The 16,335-nt window shown below is 39.8% G+C and overlaps 1 protein-coding gene and 1 pseudogene across 2 annotated transcripts in view; one reads left to right on the top strand and one right to left on the bottom strand.

Annotated features, from left to right (window-relative positions):
* Positions 1–16,335, bottom strand: part of GUCY1A2 (guanylate cyclase 1 soluble subunit alpha 2) — a 308,917-nt gene that overhangs the window by 132,211 nt on the left and 160,371 nt on the right. The window lies entirely within an intron of this gene.
* Positions 161–14,411, top strand: LOC122914625 (annotated as a pseudogene).

Genomic DNA, 16,335 nt, shown 5'->3' with positions numbered 1-16,335 from the left:
AACTATGGATTGGAGACTATTTCTTTTTGTTGTTTATTGTAATATTTAAATTTATTCTCTGACTTGATTTTACAGTTATCTAGTTCATATGACCAAGTGTAAGACTGGAGACAGAAGGCGGCTAAGTGAGGCCAAGCAAACACAGAGATGGGACTAGAGCATGGGTGTCCCTGTCTTGGGCATGCTTTTTTCCAGAATCTTCCACTATCACCAGAAACAGGACTTCAAAACACTGCGTGTTTACACATGTGAGGAAAACCCTCAGGAAAACCTCTTATTCAAGGCCCAAGAATCTCTGCATGGTAATGTAATGTTGTTCAAACATTTTCCTTCTCTTGAGAAGGAGACGGCATGACCAAAATGTCACTCCACATCTTTAAAATGGAAATAATGGCTGAACCTCTGTAGTAGGATCGCTATTTGGATGCATACTGGCTAGTATTTGCCAAGTACTCAGAAAAGTCACTGGCACATAATGGACATTATACATTCATTAAATAAAGACCTCCTGGCTCCTAATGGGCTATCTGCAGTCCTTGAACCTTTTTGCTTGTCATACCCTTTCATGGGTATAGGACTCATCTCCAGTCCTATACCCATGAAACTTTAATCACAATGAATTACTGACTGAATTGGCTCATGAGCGCTACTGTAACATGGTACTGCTGATCTGAGGAGCTGCACAACAGAAGCTGAGTGTCCCAGAGTTCTGGAACCCAGAACTGCACGCCCAAGGCCCTGCCACTCTACACGCCTGCCTCCTAGCTTCTGCCAGAGCCTTGGCTTAGAGTAGCATGACCCTCATTCTTAAGTGGTATCCTCCTTGTCCATTTCTGTCTCCAAACTTTTCTATCTTTATGTCCATCTCTGTGTGTATGTTCATCTCTAGATCCAAACTTTTCTGTGTTTTTAAGGACATCAGTTATACTGGATTAAGGCCACCCTAATGACCTCACTTTAACTCGATTACTTCTGTAAGGACTCCATCTCCAAATACAGTCACATTCTGAGGTGCCAGGGGCGAGGCCTCTAACTCCTCTTTTATGGAGGACACATCTGAACCCATAACACCAACTTCCTGAACAATCTGTTCCCCTAACCACGGGAGTGTTCCAGCCGTGACGTGTCAGACCAGGTTCTAAGGCTCATTAGTAAAGTGCTCAGAACCAGTAGCTCCCTCCATCTCTTATCTCAGCCCCGCGATACTTGACCCCTCTTGCCATGTTCACTGCTCTCCGCAGCCCCTACCATCCCCCCACACTGTCTTCCAACTCCTCCTTGCTTATGTCAGTCTTGAGAACAGAATGTAAGATCTATAGTACAGAGAGTTCTAAGTGCAATTTCCTGGGTTTTCTACCACAAGAAATAGTATGTACCATATAGTGGGCAATCTACAAATACCAACAAAATGATTAAATAAATTGACATGAAAGGAATCAGGCATAAATGGATAAAAATTTCTATTTCCTAATGGAAGAATGGTCATAAGACATTTTTGGCCTGACTTCACAGATCTCAGGTTTCTCAATAGACCGACTCCCTCTTTTCACTTCCTTTGAACATTCCAAAGCATATTAAAATAAGGCAAATAGAAATTTCAACAAGACGTATCCACCAGTAGTCTCCTAGTCTCCCAGTGGCCTAGCTATTTCTTCTGTAGAACAGGAACATTTCAAATATTTTATTAATACAATATTTGGGGTTATATCCGAAAGGCACAAGCTAGCAAGAATTGGGATAAGTAACAAAACTGGACAAATTAAAATGCCAAATTAGTGCATGTTTATTTGAAAATATTCCTGTTTGTCTCATTTATGTTGACTAAACTATTTTGGTAATTCCCATGTTGCTACTGGGCTACAATGATCTATCACTCAGCTTCCAGCAGAAGGCCAAGTTTGAGGTTCTAAAAGAGTATCTTGAGAAGAAAAATAAAGCAGATCCTGTACAAAACATTATTTTCATAACACTGCTGAGCTTTAAGTAGGTGAAGTTAAGCTCCAAGGGGCCTCAGTGAAAATAAAAGCCATCATCTTGAGCTAAAATCTTCACTGTGAACTACATGTGCAAACTAAGGAAAAAAGTAGCGTGTGGGCAAACACCAACACTGGCACCAAGGTCTGGAGATGCAGCCTTCCATTAGCAGCAGGGATGGGGGGCAGAACCTGAGATGCTTGGATTATACCAGAGACCCTCAAAAGGGTTCCAATGGTCCCAGTCTGCCATGGCCCCATGGTTCCTGTGGAAACCCACAAACCTTCTCTCATATGGAATACACACTGCATTCAGGCTCCAAGTTCCTCTTCACAATAAAATAATGTCAAACAGAAGGTAAGAGTCAACAATCACAAAATCTTCAGGGAAACTAACCACTAGAAATGAGACTTGGAAGAAAGAAATGAGCAAATGAAAAATAGATTTAGACCACCCAGGACATCAGATACTAAAATCTCAGACTTAGTCTTAAGAAACAGGTATGAAATGTTTGAAGAAATAAAGGGTAGCATCACAACCATGCAATGAGAGATGACCAAAACTGACTAGGATGGTATAAAACAAGAAGAAAATATAAGGCTTATAACTGAAAAATACAATGGTTGAAATTTAAACAAAGCCAAAGGGCAGATGGGTGAAAGGGAATATGAGATGCCACCCCCAAAAGTCGATAAACTAGAATTGGAATACAGACCTGAAAATTCTGCAACATGTCACATGGAAAGACACAAAGACAGGAAATATAGAAGACAGATCAAGGGATATTTAAGGAAAAAATGTGAAAGACTGAACTAACTCTAGCCAGAGTACCTGAAGGAGAGACTAGAAAAGAAGTAAAGGTAATATTTGTAGCACTAATGATTGTGAATCTACTGACAAATAGAAAAGATCAACCCACATTACCAAGCACAATATCCGTCCGGAAATTAAAATACAAGGAAATCCAGAACTAGACACTTGTAATGAACCTACAAGATACCCAGCTTTGACAAAGACTGTAAGAGTAAAGAGAAATCTGCAAATGAAGGAGACAATAGGAGACAGAGACAATACAATAATATTTCAGATGGACTGAGAAACAGTCATCCTAGAATGGTACATTCAGAAAAAGCTATATTCTAAAAATGCTAATGAGATAAACACAAGCCAACAGCATTTACGAACAATAAACTCACACACACACACACACACACACACACACACAATATATCAATATTGGGGAGGAAAAAATGGAAAACAAACCCAGAAGGATGATCCACGATGGAAAAACAGATGGTGAACAAAAAGGAGGTAAATCTAAAAAACTACATGGTCTATGAAACAAGACATGAAATGTTTACAGAAATTGTAGTGTGCTACTTTTGTACAAGCAACCAAGATGATTTCATTTTTTACTAGATAAGCTTAAGAAACAATGATGTAATAAAAAATGTTTTATAAACCATATAGGTAATTTAAAAAGATAAATTATTATGGATGAGAAAAATAGAGTGAAAAAAATCAAGGCATATAAATTTGCAATCATTGCTACAATTCTTTCTTGTGAAATAAATAGTATATAAATAAATAATCCCCAGGGCATTCTCAGCTTCTTCCTAAGAAACCTCCCTCTGTTACTCTGTGGAATAGTTAAGGCTGTGGTCATTTTTCTTTTGCAGAACATTCAGTCTAGACACCATTCCCAGGATCCAATCTCACTGCACACTCTGCATCCTTAGTTCCACCATGCCCCTGACAAAACCAAACCCCTCTGTTCGAAGCACATATGCTATCCTTATAATTTATTTGCAGACAAAATGTGCTTTTCTCTAATCCTAACAGGCTCAGATCTATCCTTTCTGAGAGATGCTTTTCAAATGTCACTTTCTCTAGGAAATCGTTCCTGGCCACCAACCCTACCCTCCCAGGTAGAAACAATCTCTCTTACATCAGAAGCAGAGTGGTTTCACTCAAGCTTCTCGTTTGGAACTTAGCTCATTCTCTCTCACAGTGACTCCTGACGTCTCCTCTCCCTGTTAGACTCTATGCTTGTTGAAAACAAGATCTTCTTAAGAGTGAACTTTAAAAACAGAGCCTAACATGGCACTTTACATAGAGTAGAACTTCAATATTCGTGGAATGAATAAATGTGTGAATTTATGAAATGAAAACATCTACAAAACAAGGAAAATTTCATGGACCATATGAGAGGGATCAATCACTTGCAAACTATATAGACTGTGTATGTATTTATAAGTATATACCCATGATTATATTTAACTAATAACTAATGGGCCAATAAGATTCTATCTTTATAAGCAAACAGAGACCCTGACCAAATGGTCTCATCTATTATAAACTAGGTATTAGAGAAATACCACATTTGGCAAGATCAGTGTCTATTATATACTTTTTCTGTGCTCTTCATGATGTGAAAAACATCTGCTGTAAAATAATTTAAAATGAGCTACTGAATCCATAAGGCTTGAAAAATAAGACACCATAAGCTGGTTAAGAAATTATTCCTCCTAACATGAACAGACATTTCTGCAAAGAAGACATCTGGATGGCCAACAGACCCATGAAAAAGTGCTCCACATCACACAGTATCAGGGAAATACAAATCAAAACCACAGTGAGATATCACCTCACACCAGTCAGAATGGCTAAAATTAACAAGTCAGGAAATGACAGATGCTGGTGAAGATGCGGAGAAAGTGGAACCCTCCAACATTGTTGGTAGGAATGCAAGCTGGTGAGCCACTCTGGAAAACAGCATGGAGGTTCCTCAAGAAGTTGAAAATACAGCTACCCTATGACCCAGCAATTACACTACTGGGTATTTACCCCAAAGATACAAATGTAATGATCCAATAGGGCACATGCACCTCAATGTTTATAGCAGCAATGTCCACAACAGCCAAACTATGGAAAGAGCCTCGATGTTCATCAACAGATGAATGGGTAAAGAAGATGTGGTATATACATACATATATATATATATACATACATACATACACACACACACACACACACACACAATGGAATACTATGCAGCCATCAGTAAACCCGAGATTTTGCCATTTGCAGTGATGGGATGGAACTAGAGGTTATTATGCCCAAGTGAAATAAGTCAATCAGAGAAAGAAAATTATCATATGATCTCACTGACATGAGGAATTTGGAGAAATAAGACAGAGGATCACAGGGGAAGGGAGGGAAAAATGAAGTAAGATGGAACCAAAGAGGGAGAGAAACCATAAGAGGCTCAATCTGGGACGCCTGGGTGGCTCAATTGGTTGGGCAACTGCCCTCGGCTCAGGTCATGATCCTGGAGTGTCAGGATCGAGTCCCGCATCGGCTCCCAGCTCAGCGGGGATCTGCTTCTCCCTCTGACTCTTCCTCCTGTTGTGCTCTCTCATTTTCTCTCTTTCAAATAAATAAATAAAATCTTGGGGGAAAAAAGAGAGAGAGAGAGAGACTTTTAATCTTAGGAAACAAACCAAGGGTTGCTGAAGGGGGTGTAGGAGGAGGGATGGGGTGGCTGGGTGATGGACATTGGGAAGGGTATGTGTAATGGTGAGATAGACAGATAAATCATTTCTTCTGTGGTGAAATTGAGACCATCATACATTGCTAGTGGGAATGTGAAATGGTGCAGCTACCATAGAAAACCACCAGGCAGTTTTCCAAATGCATAAGTAGAGTTCCTTATGACCCAGTGATTCTACCCCTAGGCAGAGACCCAAGAGAAGAGAAAACATGTCTACACAAAAACCTGTACACAAATGCTCACAGCAGCATTATTAAACATTGTCAAAATATGGAAACCACACAAATGTCCATCAACCGGAGAATGGATAAACAAAATGAGGGCTTACCATACAAAGGAATATTATTTAGCCCTAAAAAGGAACAAAGTGCTGATACCCACCACAACATGGCTTAGCCTCAAAAAACAATAAGCTGACTATGGAAACCAGGCACAAAGGCCACATAATGTATAAATCCCTTTACAATCTGTAGTGCTGGCAAGTAAATTCACAGTTTCCAGGTGCTGGGTGGCTTTGGGAACTGATTTTGGTGGGCAGGAAGGACCTTTCTGAGGGTCACAGGGATGTTGTAAAACTAGATTTTGCTGGTGTTTCATAACCTTAAAAATAAATTTAAAATCACTGAATAGTGAAGAAGAAGAAAGAAAAGAGGAGGAAGAGAAGGAAATCACTCCTTCAATCATGCCCACATACGTATAGACTCATGTATCTGAGAATAGCGTTTTACCTCTCATCTGCAACAACAATGGCAGTCTTGGTAATGAAAGAAATAAAGTGTTATCGATCATGTTATTTACTTTCCTGGGTCAGAAGCCATCAGGTCTACTCTAGTGGTAGAAGAAAACTCTCGGAAAAGTAAGACAGAGACAAAGATCACGGTCAGGCTCTGTAACACTTCTGATAGTGCTCTTGTGATGGATCTTTACAGTAAGAATTTCTATGAAATAGAAGTGTCTGAATAGATAATTCTAGCTCAAGAGAGACTCTATGTCCTTTTCAGTTGGCTAGCACTCAGAGAAATACATATTGGTCATAAGGTATCTTGTCCAGAAGGCAAAGAGACTGCACTGTTATGGACGTGTCCAGTGCCTGAGGTGGGTGATGAACAACCCTGAAGGTGAGCTCTATTACCAAAAAAGAGAAGAATTTTCAATGATAAGCATAAAACACACACACACACACGCATGACATTTGCTAATTGTCAACCTGATTTGACGATACTTTTGTTATCCTACTTTGGCAATAACAAACATGGTTCTATCTTCCTCAGGCTGTTAATAAAGAACCCTGTCATAAATTTCCTTTAAAGAGATATTCTTAGGTTGATGTACAGCAAAATATGACAGAAATTTCAGAACGATTCAGTCATTTCCCTACATCAAGGGAAAAGATTAAATGTAGGGAAAGTTTTGAGAAAAATGCCTTTCTGTCCTTATTTTTCAGAAAAACTTCCAGTAAAAAATGAATTTGAGTTTTAGCTGAAGTGGTAATAGTAAGCCCAATATTTTATATTGATAATTTTCCCATTTGATCAAGTGATTCACTAATTATAATATTTCATAGCTTCACATTGGCTTTATAGTCCCATACCTTCACGTATAAGAGATTATCTTCAGTCTGTTAAGTATGGCAGAATCTCTGTTCTTTCCAAGCCTTCTGAACTTATGATCTGTTCTGGCTGGAGCACCCCACACTGCCTTCTCTCCAATGCCCACACACATGCTCACCTCTGCTGCTTCCCTCAGCCATCCTTCTCCATCGCTACCGTCCGTTACCCGGCTGACTTCCTTTTCCTACTTCAGATCTCAAATGCCTCAAGATGTCTTCTTCTGGATTTCTCATCTAAATTACATGTATCTTTTATAAAGTCCCAAAGAATCCTCTGTTTCTCTTTTCATCATACTTGAGCTGTAACTATTATTAATCTTCCCAATGAGATTAGAAGTTCCATGTGGATAGGGACCATATCGCTTTTGACTAGTTGTTTTTGTAAACTTTAGTCACAAAGATATTGTTTGGTATTCAGCACATGCTTAGTAAGTACTAGCTGAATAAATGCAACTAAATATATACTTTATGTATATTCTAGATGTATTTTGTATTTTTAACCTATATTATAGTCTTTAGATGGGGTCCATGTTTTGACCTGAGTGTCTTTAATGGTACCCATCAAAGAGCATGTATTTAATACAGATTAACATCATTCTGTTTTTTTAAAACAGAAGTATCAGAAGTATAAAAACTTTTCAAAGCACTTCTTCAAAGTGCACATCCTGCTACATCTCACTTTTTCCTAGAAAATTCCTCTTGCTGTTTAATATACATTTGTGTCATACAATGTATAACGTATACCCATATACCTATCTGCGTACACATATGTATGCAAACAAGCAAAACAAACCTTTCCATTACAAGTTTACTCTATTTCCTGTTATCCGATGTACAAATCCAATCATCTAAGCTACTGTGTTGGCCATTCTAAATGTGTTCTCTCCAGAATCATTCACTAACCTTCCGTACCTTGCTCTGTGCCTCAGGAGGCTGAGTTATATGGACCCCATCAGTTGGTTCTACAGTTGCACTCTGGATTCCAGTTGGGTTTGGCCAATGGGGCCACCAGGAGGGGAGTAAGAGAGGAGAAAAAGTGTAGATTATCTATTCTTCTGGTCTGCTCCATGCTGATGTGTGGTTTGGCAGTTGTTGTACCCTTCCTGCAGTGGGCTCCTCCTGCAGTTGAAGCTCCCCCAAGACACTTTTCCATTCCTTCCTCCATCAAGATTAGGAACGTCAATGGTTGGCACCACTGCTAGTCATTGGACACTTCACTGTCTCTTATTGGTTCTCTTGACTCCTCCCACAACTCTGTGAGTACTCCTTCTATCAGAAAGGCTTGTCTGTTATCTCAGTTGAGTGTCATTAAGTTTCCGTTGCACCCTTGACTGACAGATCCTATGCATAAAGACCATCACATAGTCCCTCCTTGAAACAATGCTGTGGAACGGACAGAGCACTGCCCTGCTTGTGAAACCAAATACAACTCTGAAATCTTGACTCCAAGACTCTAAAAATGGAGCAACATTCGTCACTACTTGTTCTTGCCCAGTGGTTCTCCAGCTGAGGACTGGTCAGCGTGGTGTACCAAAGGACAAAGAAGTACCATCAATCTCTGTGGGTTAACTAGTTCGAGTAGTTAGTTTTCATATGGAGTTCTAGGAGTCTCTAGACCTGGGCTTCTCAAATTCCACTGTGAAACCTACCACTCTTGTACCTCTTAGAAAGCAGACTCTGACTCACTGAGTCCTGTAGAAGTTTAAGACTCCTCATTCCTCAATAGCTTCTAAGGTTCTGTGTTTCCAACCAGCTGCTGCTGCTCCTGCCGCTTCTAGACCACATTCTGAGGGTCAGTTCCCTTCAGTGTCCATGGTTATGACTCCATGGGTCTCAGAAGTATGGGGGAGCCTGGGAGAAAGGACTTCTTCCCCTAACACCTTTACTTTCAACTCTTTTACATAGTAGGTTTCCAAATAAGATTTCATTCTGGAAGGGGGGGGTGACTCTTATTCTTTAAATATTTATGAACTACTATAATATTAGCCTGATGCTCACTTTGCAAGTGACATCAAGAGGTGATTTACTTAAAGTCATAGCTAACTGGTGACAGACACTCCACTGGAAATTGGGTCCTGACAGTACAGCCAGTTAGTTAATCTTACCATTTTACTGACTGATTTTTTTTTCTTCTCTTTTTCTTATTTCTATTTTTGAATGTTATGGTGCTTTAGAAATTGTGAGGAAAATCTATTCATTGTTTACATGGGTTGTTGAGTCCCAGTATGACTAGACCCATCTGGGGGCACTGAGAACTTTCCAGGGAAAGGAGTGTAGCCCTGAGTCACCATCTTATAATCCTGTCAGAGGGCACTCAAGGGAACTACCTTCTTATAAGGGTGGATATTGGTCTAGGTAATGTTTGCAAATGCAAAGAAAAATATAGCGCTTATGTTTCAAATTTGGCTGACCTTACTTTTCCTCTGTGTACATAAATATTTTTAGGCTCAGGACCCCATGTGGTCTGCTATTCTGCTTTGATTCTCTAAAACTTGTGCTTTCTTGAAAACAGAGGAACAGGTGGGGTGCCTGGGTGGCTCAGTGGGTTAAATTCTCGGCCTTCAGCTCAGGTCATGATCTCAGGGTCCTGGGATCGAGCCCCGCATCAGGCTCTCTGCTTAGCAGGAAGCCTGCTTCCTCCTCTTTCTGCCTGCCTCTCTGCCTACCTGTGATCTCTGTCAAATAAATTAAAAAAAAAAAAAAACAGGAACAGGAAACATTTTCAAAGGGTTTCTTTCTAACTTTTTACATAATATATGTTTTTTTTTGTATTAGGAATATGTGCAAAACCCAAGGAATATTTACCACCAGAGAAATTCAATAGTTTGTATTATCAATATTTATTCATATTCATCTTCAATTTGGCCATTTTCAATAGATACCAGAATTGAAACTTTATTCTGATCTGAAGCCCTGACGTGGCTGGTTTTATGCTTTTCATCCACTATCTGTGACTCACCACTCTTGATTAATAACCCTTCAAAATATTTACATTCTGTTTCTTGTGTCTCATTACCAGTATTTACAAGCTTGAAATCCACTTTTCAAACCCATGGCTAAAGCAGGAACATGAAAACCAAGCTTGGACTTTTTTTGATCTTTTGCAGTATCGTGACTATGTCAGAACACATTCTCAATAAAAAATAAACCATGTTTTGCTTACTATCCTGCCACCCAGCAAAGGCTGTAATGTCTTTCTGTGAATGGGCCTGCCAGGACTGAGGTGACAGGGCTTGCTATGCTACAAAGGATAAGCTGGAGGACATGATCCAGAACAGCACCTTCGTCTTCTCTAAATGACGCAATCACAGCGATCTTTCTGCCTGAGCCTTTCAAATGAGTGAACTTTATGACACTATCTTTCAAGTTACCTTTCAGGTAGGCGTGCCAAGAAAAAAGGTTTCATAGAAGGAAAAGAAGAGACAATCTTGGCCATCAGGCAGTTCACCTGTGTTCACGGTCCTATCTCCCTCCATCTCTACATGTCCACCTTCCACCCATCTTTCGAGCTGGAGTTACTTCTTCCCCTAACGGTTCCCAATCCCGGCTGCACCTTAACGTCTCCTAGAGAGACATTCAGGGGTCAGTGTCTGGGGTCCGGTCCCCACCACACCAAGGACATGAGCGAGCAGCCTGCTTGTGTTTCATGGAGGTGATGTTCTCTTCTTACTTATAAGAGCCAAACAAAACAAACACAACAAAACAAAACACAATGACAACAACAAAAACTTAAGGCAGATGTTTTCTCAAATATGGTCTCCATTGCCCCACAACAAATCATCCTCTGAGTCCTTAGGGTCTTGGTCTCCCTTATCTCTTGGGATGGCTTTAATATTTGGCACGTGGTATTTCTGTACTTTTTACTTGAAGAAGATAAACATATCTAAGCCTTAGCACCAGAGAAATACATGCTATGTAGATTGTCTCTGTTTTCCCAGAAGACTATTTACATGCTGGCTGATCCCCTCCCATATTGGGAGTTAGAGCGCAGGTTACCAGAAGGGCACGTTATCTGTGTTCCCGGTGCGCAGCAGACATCTATCAGCACTTGTGCCTTTTCTATTAAAGAGATCTCATACTAATCCACTAGACAGAAAAAAAGAAGCAGCTCAGCATATTTGGGGCAGCCAGAGATACTTCTTAATGAGGTCACAGTTATGCTTAAAAGACGAGGAGGCAGAATTAGAAAATTGCCATTGTACCACAGCCAACCTAATAATGGATTCAGGAGAGCATCATTAATGAATTTAAATCCACTGAGCAAAAGTTTGCTGGAGAACAGGATATGTTCACATGGTGCAGAGTGTCACCCACAAAACACTGGTTAATTACCAAGTAAAAGTTACCTTTACAATGTAGAGATCTAGCAGCCAAAGCTTTAACCAAGTGCTCTAAGTTAATAGTACAAAGAATGGGATAAACCGATATTACGGGCCTCCTGGGGTGATACAATAGGAAGTACGCAGTATCGCCTAGCCAGTATTTCTTACCCTGAAAAAAGAGAGAGCGCAAGAGAGACAAGCCAAGTAACAGACTCTAAAGGACAGAGAACACACTGACGGTGACCAGAGGGGAGGTGGGCGAGGGGGCTGGGGGTGTTAACAGGTGGTGGGGACGAAGGAGTGACGTGTGGGTTGGGATAGTATGTAAGTACTGAGTCACTGCATGGCACACCTGAGCTTCACTTTACATCCTCTGTCAATTATAGTGGAATTAAAATAAAAATAATTTTAAATAACAACAACAAAAAAAACGGGTTCTTTGGTTTTAATATACTCAGGTAATGCTGTGAAAGCATTTTATCTGGTCTTAAAAAAAAAAAACTTGATGTGATAATTAAAAACAACCAACCAAAAACCACCTTTAACCTAATCCTATTCATGAGGAAACAAGAAAAATTTGGATCAGAGAACTTCTGAAAGTGTGTTATAGTCATAAGGATCTTTTTTATTTTTTTTAAGATTCTATTTATTTATTTATTTGAGAGCAAGTGAGAGAGAGAATGAGCAGGAGGAGGGGGAGAGGGAGAAGCAGGCTCCCCACTGAGCAGGGAGCCTGATGTGGGGCTCGATCTCAGGACCCCAGGATCATGACTCGAGCCGAAGGCAGCCACTTAACTGACTGAGCCACCCAGGCGTCCCCACGTAGTCTGTTTAGAATAAAGGTGGCTAAAAAACCACAAAAACCAAATATGACATATAATGCTCAATTGGATTCTAGGGGAAATAAAATTTGGAGGACAAGTAGGGAAATTTGAATATAAACTCTATTTTAAATAATATACTTTCCAAGTTAAACTTTGGGGGTTTGACAACGGTATTGCGACTGTGTTGCAACGGTATTGTGACAGAGATGCTAAAATCCTAGGGTTTGGGTGGTGGGACTGAAACTCAAACCCTAAAGAAGTAAAACTCTATTTGCAGACGACACGATATCACATAATGGAAAACCCTGACGATTCCACCTCCAAACTGTCAAAACTAAAAAACAAATTCAGTCAAGTGGCAGGATACAAAAATCAATGCACAAAAATCTGTGTATTTCTTTACACTAGTAATGAATTATTGAAAAGAGAAATTAAGGGGCGCCTGGGTGGCTCAGTGGGTTAAGCCGCTGCCTTCGGCTCAGGTCATGATCTCAGGGTCCTGGGATCCAGCCCCGCATTGGGCTCTCTGCTCAGCAGGGATCCTGCTTCCTCCTCTCTCTCTCTGCCTGCCTCTCTGCCTGCTTATGATCCCCCTGTCAAATAAATAAATAAAATCTTAAAAAAAAAGAGAGAGAGAAATTAAGAAAACAGTCTGATTTACTATTGCAATAAAAAAGAATGAAATACCAAGGAATACATTTAACCAAGAAGGTGAAAAGCCTGTATATTAAAAAACTACCAGACATTAAAGAAAGAAATTAAAGAGGATGCAAATAGGAAGATATTCCATGGTAACGGACTAGAAAAATTAATATTGTTAAAATGTCCATACTACCCAAAGCAATCTACAAATTCAGTGCAACCCCTGTCTACATTCCAATGGTATTTTTCACAGAAATAAGACAAACAATCCTAAAAATTGTTTGGATGCCAAAAAGACCCAAAGAGCCAAAGCAATCAATCGTGAGAAGGAAGAACAAAACGACGCACTACGCTCCTATTTCAAACTATTATATGTATTATGAAACCATAGTATTGAGAGTTGGTGGCATAGGGCAGGGCTCTTAGCCCAAGCAGCTTGGGTGCAGGTAATCAGCTCCCTTCCCTGCCCCGTCCTTCCCCACCTCCTCCAGGTTCTTGGGAGGACCATGGAGCATCGGACCCGATGTGGGCACCTTGTCTTGGACTGTCCCACCCTTCTCCTCTACCTTCTGGGTGCTCCTGTGCCCAGACAGCCCTGTAGGGCAAGGTCGGGGGCTGGACTGGACTCTATCCCGGCATCTTTGTGTTAAAATTTCCCAGGTTTCTCATGGTTCTGCTTGTTTTCCAAGACTGGGTTGTGTTTTGTTTTAATATTTTATGTATTTATTTGACAGAGAGCACAAGTAGGCCGAGAGGCAGGCAGAGGGAGAGGGAGAAGCAGGCTCCCCGCTGAGCAGAGAGCCCGATTTGGGGCTGGATCCCAGGACCCTGAGATCATGACCTGAGCCGAAGGCAGAGGCTTAACCTGCTAAGCCACCCAGGTGCCCCACCCAAACTGGGTTTTGAGGTTTATGTCTTACATGGTCTGCCAGACACAGAGGAACTGGAGCAGATGCTGAAGGGGGAGATGCAGGTTCCAGAAAACCCTCACTCTAAGGACTGTCTCATAGACAATGTTGACAGGATAGTAGATAAGGAAAAGACTCATACAGAAAGGTCATCAAAACAGAAAGCAGCTCTCTAGTCTTTGCCAACTTGTACTAACTGGATCAGACAGTTATGACTATTTTGTTAATGGGAACTTCTGTGCTTGTAAAAGGAAGACCACCAAATCCCACTGAATTTCTAGCATTGTATCTTTTTTAAAAAAAAAATAAGGCACAGAAACAAGATGGGATCGGGAGGAAGACAAACCATAAGAGACTCTTAATCTCACAAAACAAACTGAGGGTTGCTGGGGGGAAGTGGGTATAGAGAGGGTGGTTGGGTTATGGATATTGGGGAGAGTATGTGCTATGGTGAGCGCTGTGCATTGTGTAAGCTTGATGACTCACAGACCTGTACCCCTGGGGCAAATGATATATTATATGTAAATAAAAATTATTAAAAACAATAAAAACAAGGCACAGTTTGAAGATCAAAACTGACTTACTGGTAAGAATGGAAAACTTTGGTTCCTACTATAGATTTACATGAGTAAGAGGCAGCTTTCATTACCATGAGTTTTCCCTTTTTTGGAAGTATAAACCTTTCAGGACAATAGGACTTATCTACAGAACTGCAGAAGAATACATAGTTTCCTTATTTTCATTTAATCACCATACTTAATTAACGAGTGCATTCTGTATGATGATTTTTTCTTCTCAGATTTTTTAATTTTAATTTAATTTTTAATTTTGTTTTTAAAATGACCTCCAAAATAAACTGTTAAAATGCCTTTTTTAGAAAGCTATAGTAATTAAAACAGTGGTTATTGGCATAAAAACAGACATGTAAATCAATGGAACAGAAAATAGCCCAGAAATATACTCACACATACATGGTCAATTAATTTGATGACAAAGAAGCCAAGAATGTACAATGTGGAAAGGACAGTCTTAAAATATGGGAAAACTGGACAGCCACATGCAGAAGAATAAAACTGGACCATTACTTTATGTGATACCCACAAGTTAACTCAAAGACTTGAACTTAAGACCTGAAACTGTAAAATTCATAGAAGAAAACATGGGAAGTTCCTTGACACAGCTCTTGGCCATGCTGTTCTGGCAATGTCCCCAAAAGCAACAAAAGCAAAAATAATCAAGTGGAACTACATCAAACTAAAAAGATTGTGCACAGCAAAAGAGATCACCACCAAAATGACAAGGCGACCTACTAAATGAGAGAAAACAAGTGCATAACAGATATCTGATAAGGGGCTAATATCCAAAATTTATGAAGAACTCATAAGAGTCAATAGCAAAGCAAACAAAACAAAACAATCTGATTAAAAAATGGGCAGAAGATGTGAAGAGAAACTTTCCAAAGATCTACAGATAACCAATAGGTACATGAGAGGTGCCCCAGAACAGCAGTTATCAGGGAAATGCAAATCCAAACCCTGAGCTATCACATCTGTTAGGCTAGGACCAAAAACACAAGAAGCAACAGGTGTAGATGAGGATATGGAGAAAAAGGAAACCTCATGTACTGTTGGTAGAAACGACGACTATGGAAAACAGTATGGCGGTACCTCAAAAAATTAAAATAGAACTAGTAATTCCACGTCTGGATATCTATCTGAAGAAAATGAAATCACTAACTCAAAAGACGAATGCATCCCCGTGTTCGGATGGATGCAAGAGAGATGTGATGAGCGTATCCATGAATGTATATTTAACTCAATCACTAACAACAGAAATCCTGCTGTTTGTGACAACGTGTATGGATCCCAAAGGCATTAGGGTAAGAGAAAATTCAGAAAAAGACAACTACGGTATGATCTTTCTTCCATGGGCAATCTTAAAGCAAGAGCACCAAGCTCATAAACACCGAGAACGGACAGGTATTCACAAGAGATGGGGTGTGCAAAGAAGTGGAAGAGATGATGAATTGTTTTTTGTTTTAGTTTAAATAAATCAAATGACAATTTAAAAAATAAATAAAAAGACCCTATATAATCTCACCCTATATAACACCTAATCAGGTGTTCAACACAGTCAGCCCATAACAGACACAGCAGGAAAATATAAAAATTGGTCTAATATACATTTTCTTAAATTCTACATGAGTGGAATCATATGGTATTTGTTTTCATCTGACTGACTTATTTCACCTAGTATTATACTCCCTGGCTCCATGCACGTTGCTGCAAATGACAAAGATTTCATTCTTTCTTATGACTGAGTAATACAACAGACTATTACTCAGCCATATAATATTAAGGAGTATTTTAGTATTGGGAGTATTATGGAGTATTTTAGTATTAGGAGTATTTTACTCCTAGTGTCACAGTATTAGTACTCCCATTAGCTATGATTAAAAAGGAATTAGAAACAAAATAAAAGCTGCATTTATTAAGACTAGAAA

The sequence above is a fragment of the Neovison vison genome, chromosome 7 (assembly GCF_020171115.1).
Source record: "Neovison vison isolate M4711 chromosome 7, ASM_NN_V1, whole genome shotgun sequence".
Taxonomy (NCBI): Eukaryota; Metazoa; Chordata; class Mammalia; order Carnivora; family Mustelidae; genus Neogale; species Neogale vison.
The sequence above is the reverse complement of the archived record's forward strand: the minus strand, read 5'-3'. Positions and strand labels throughout refer to the sequence as shown.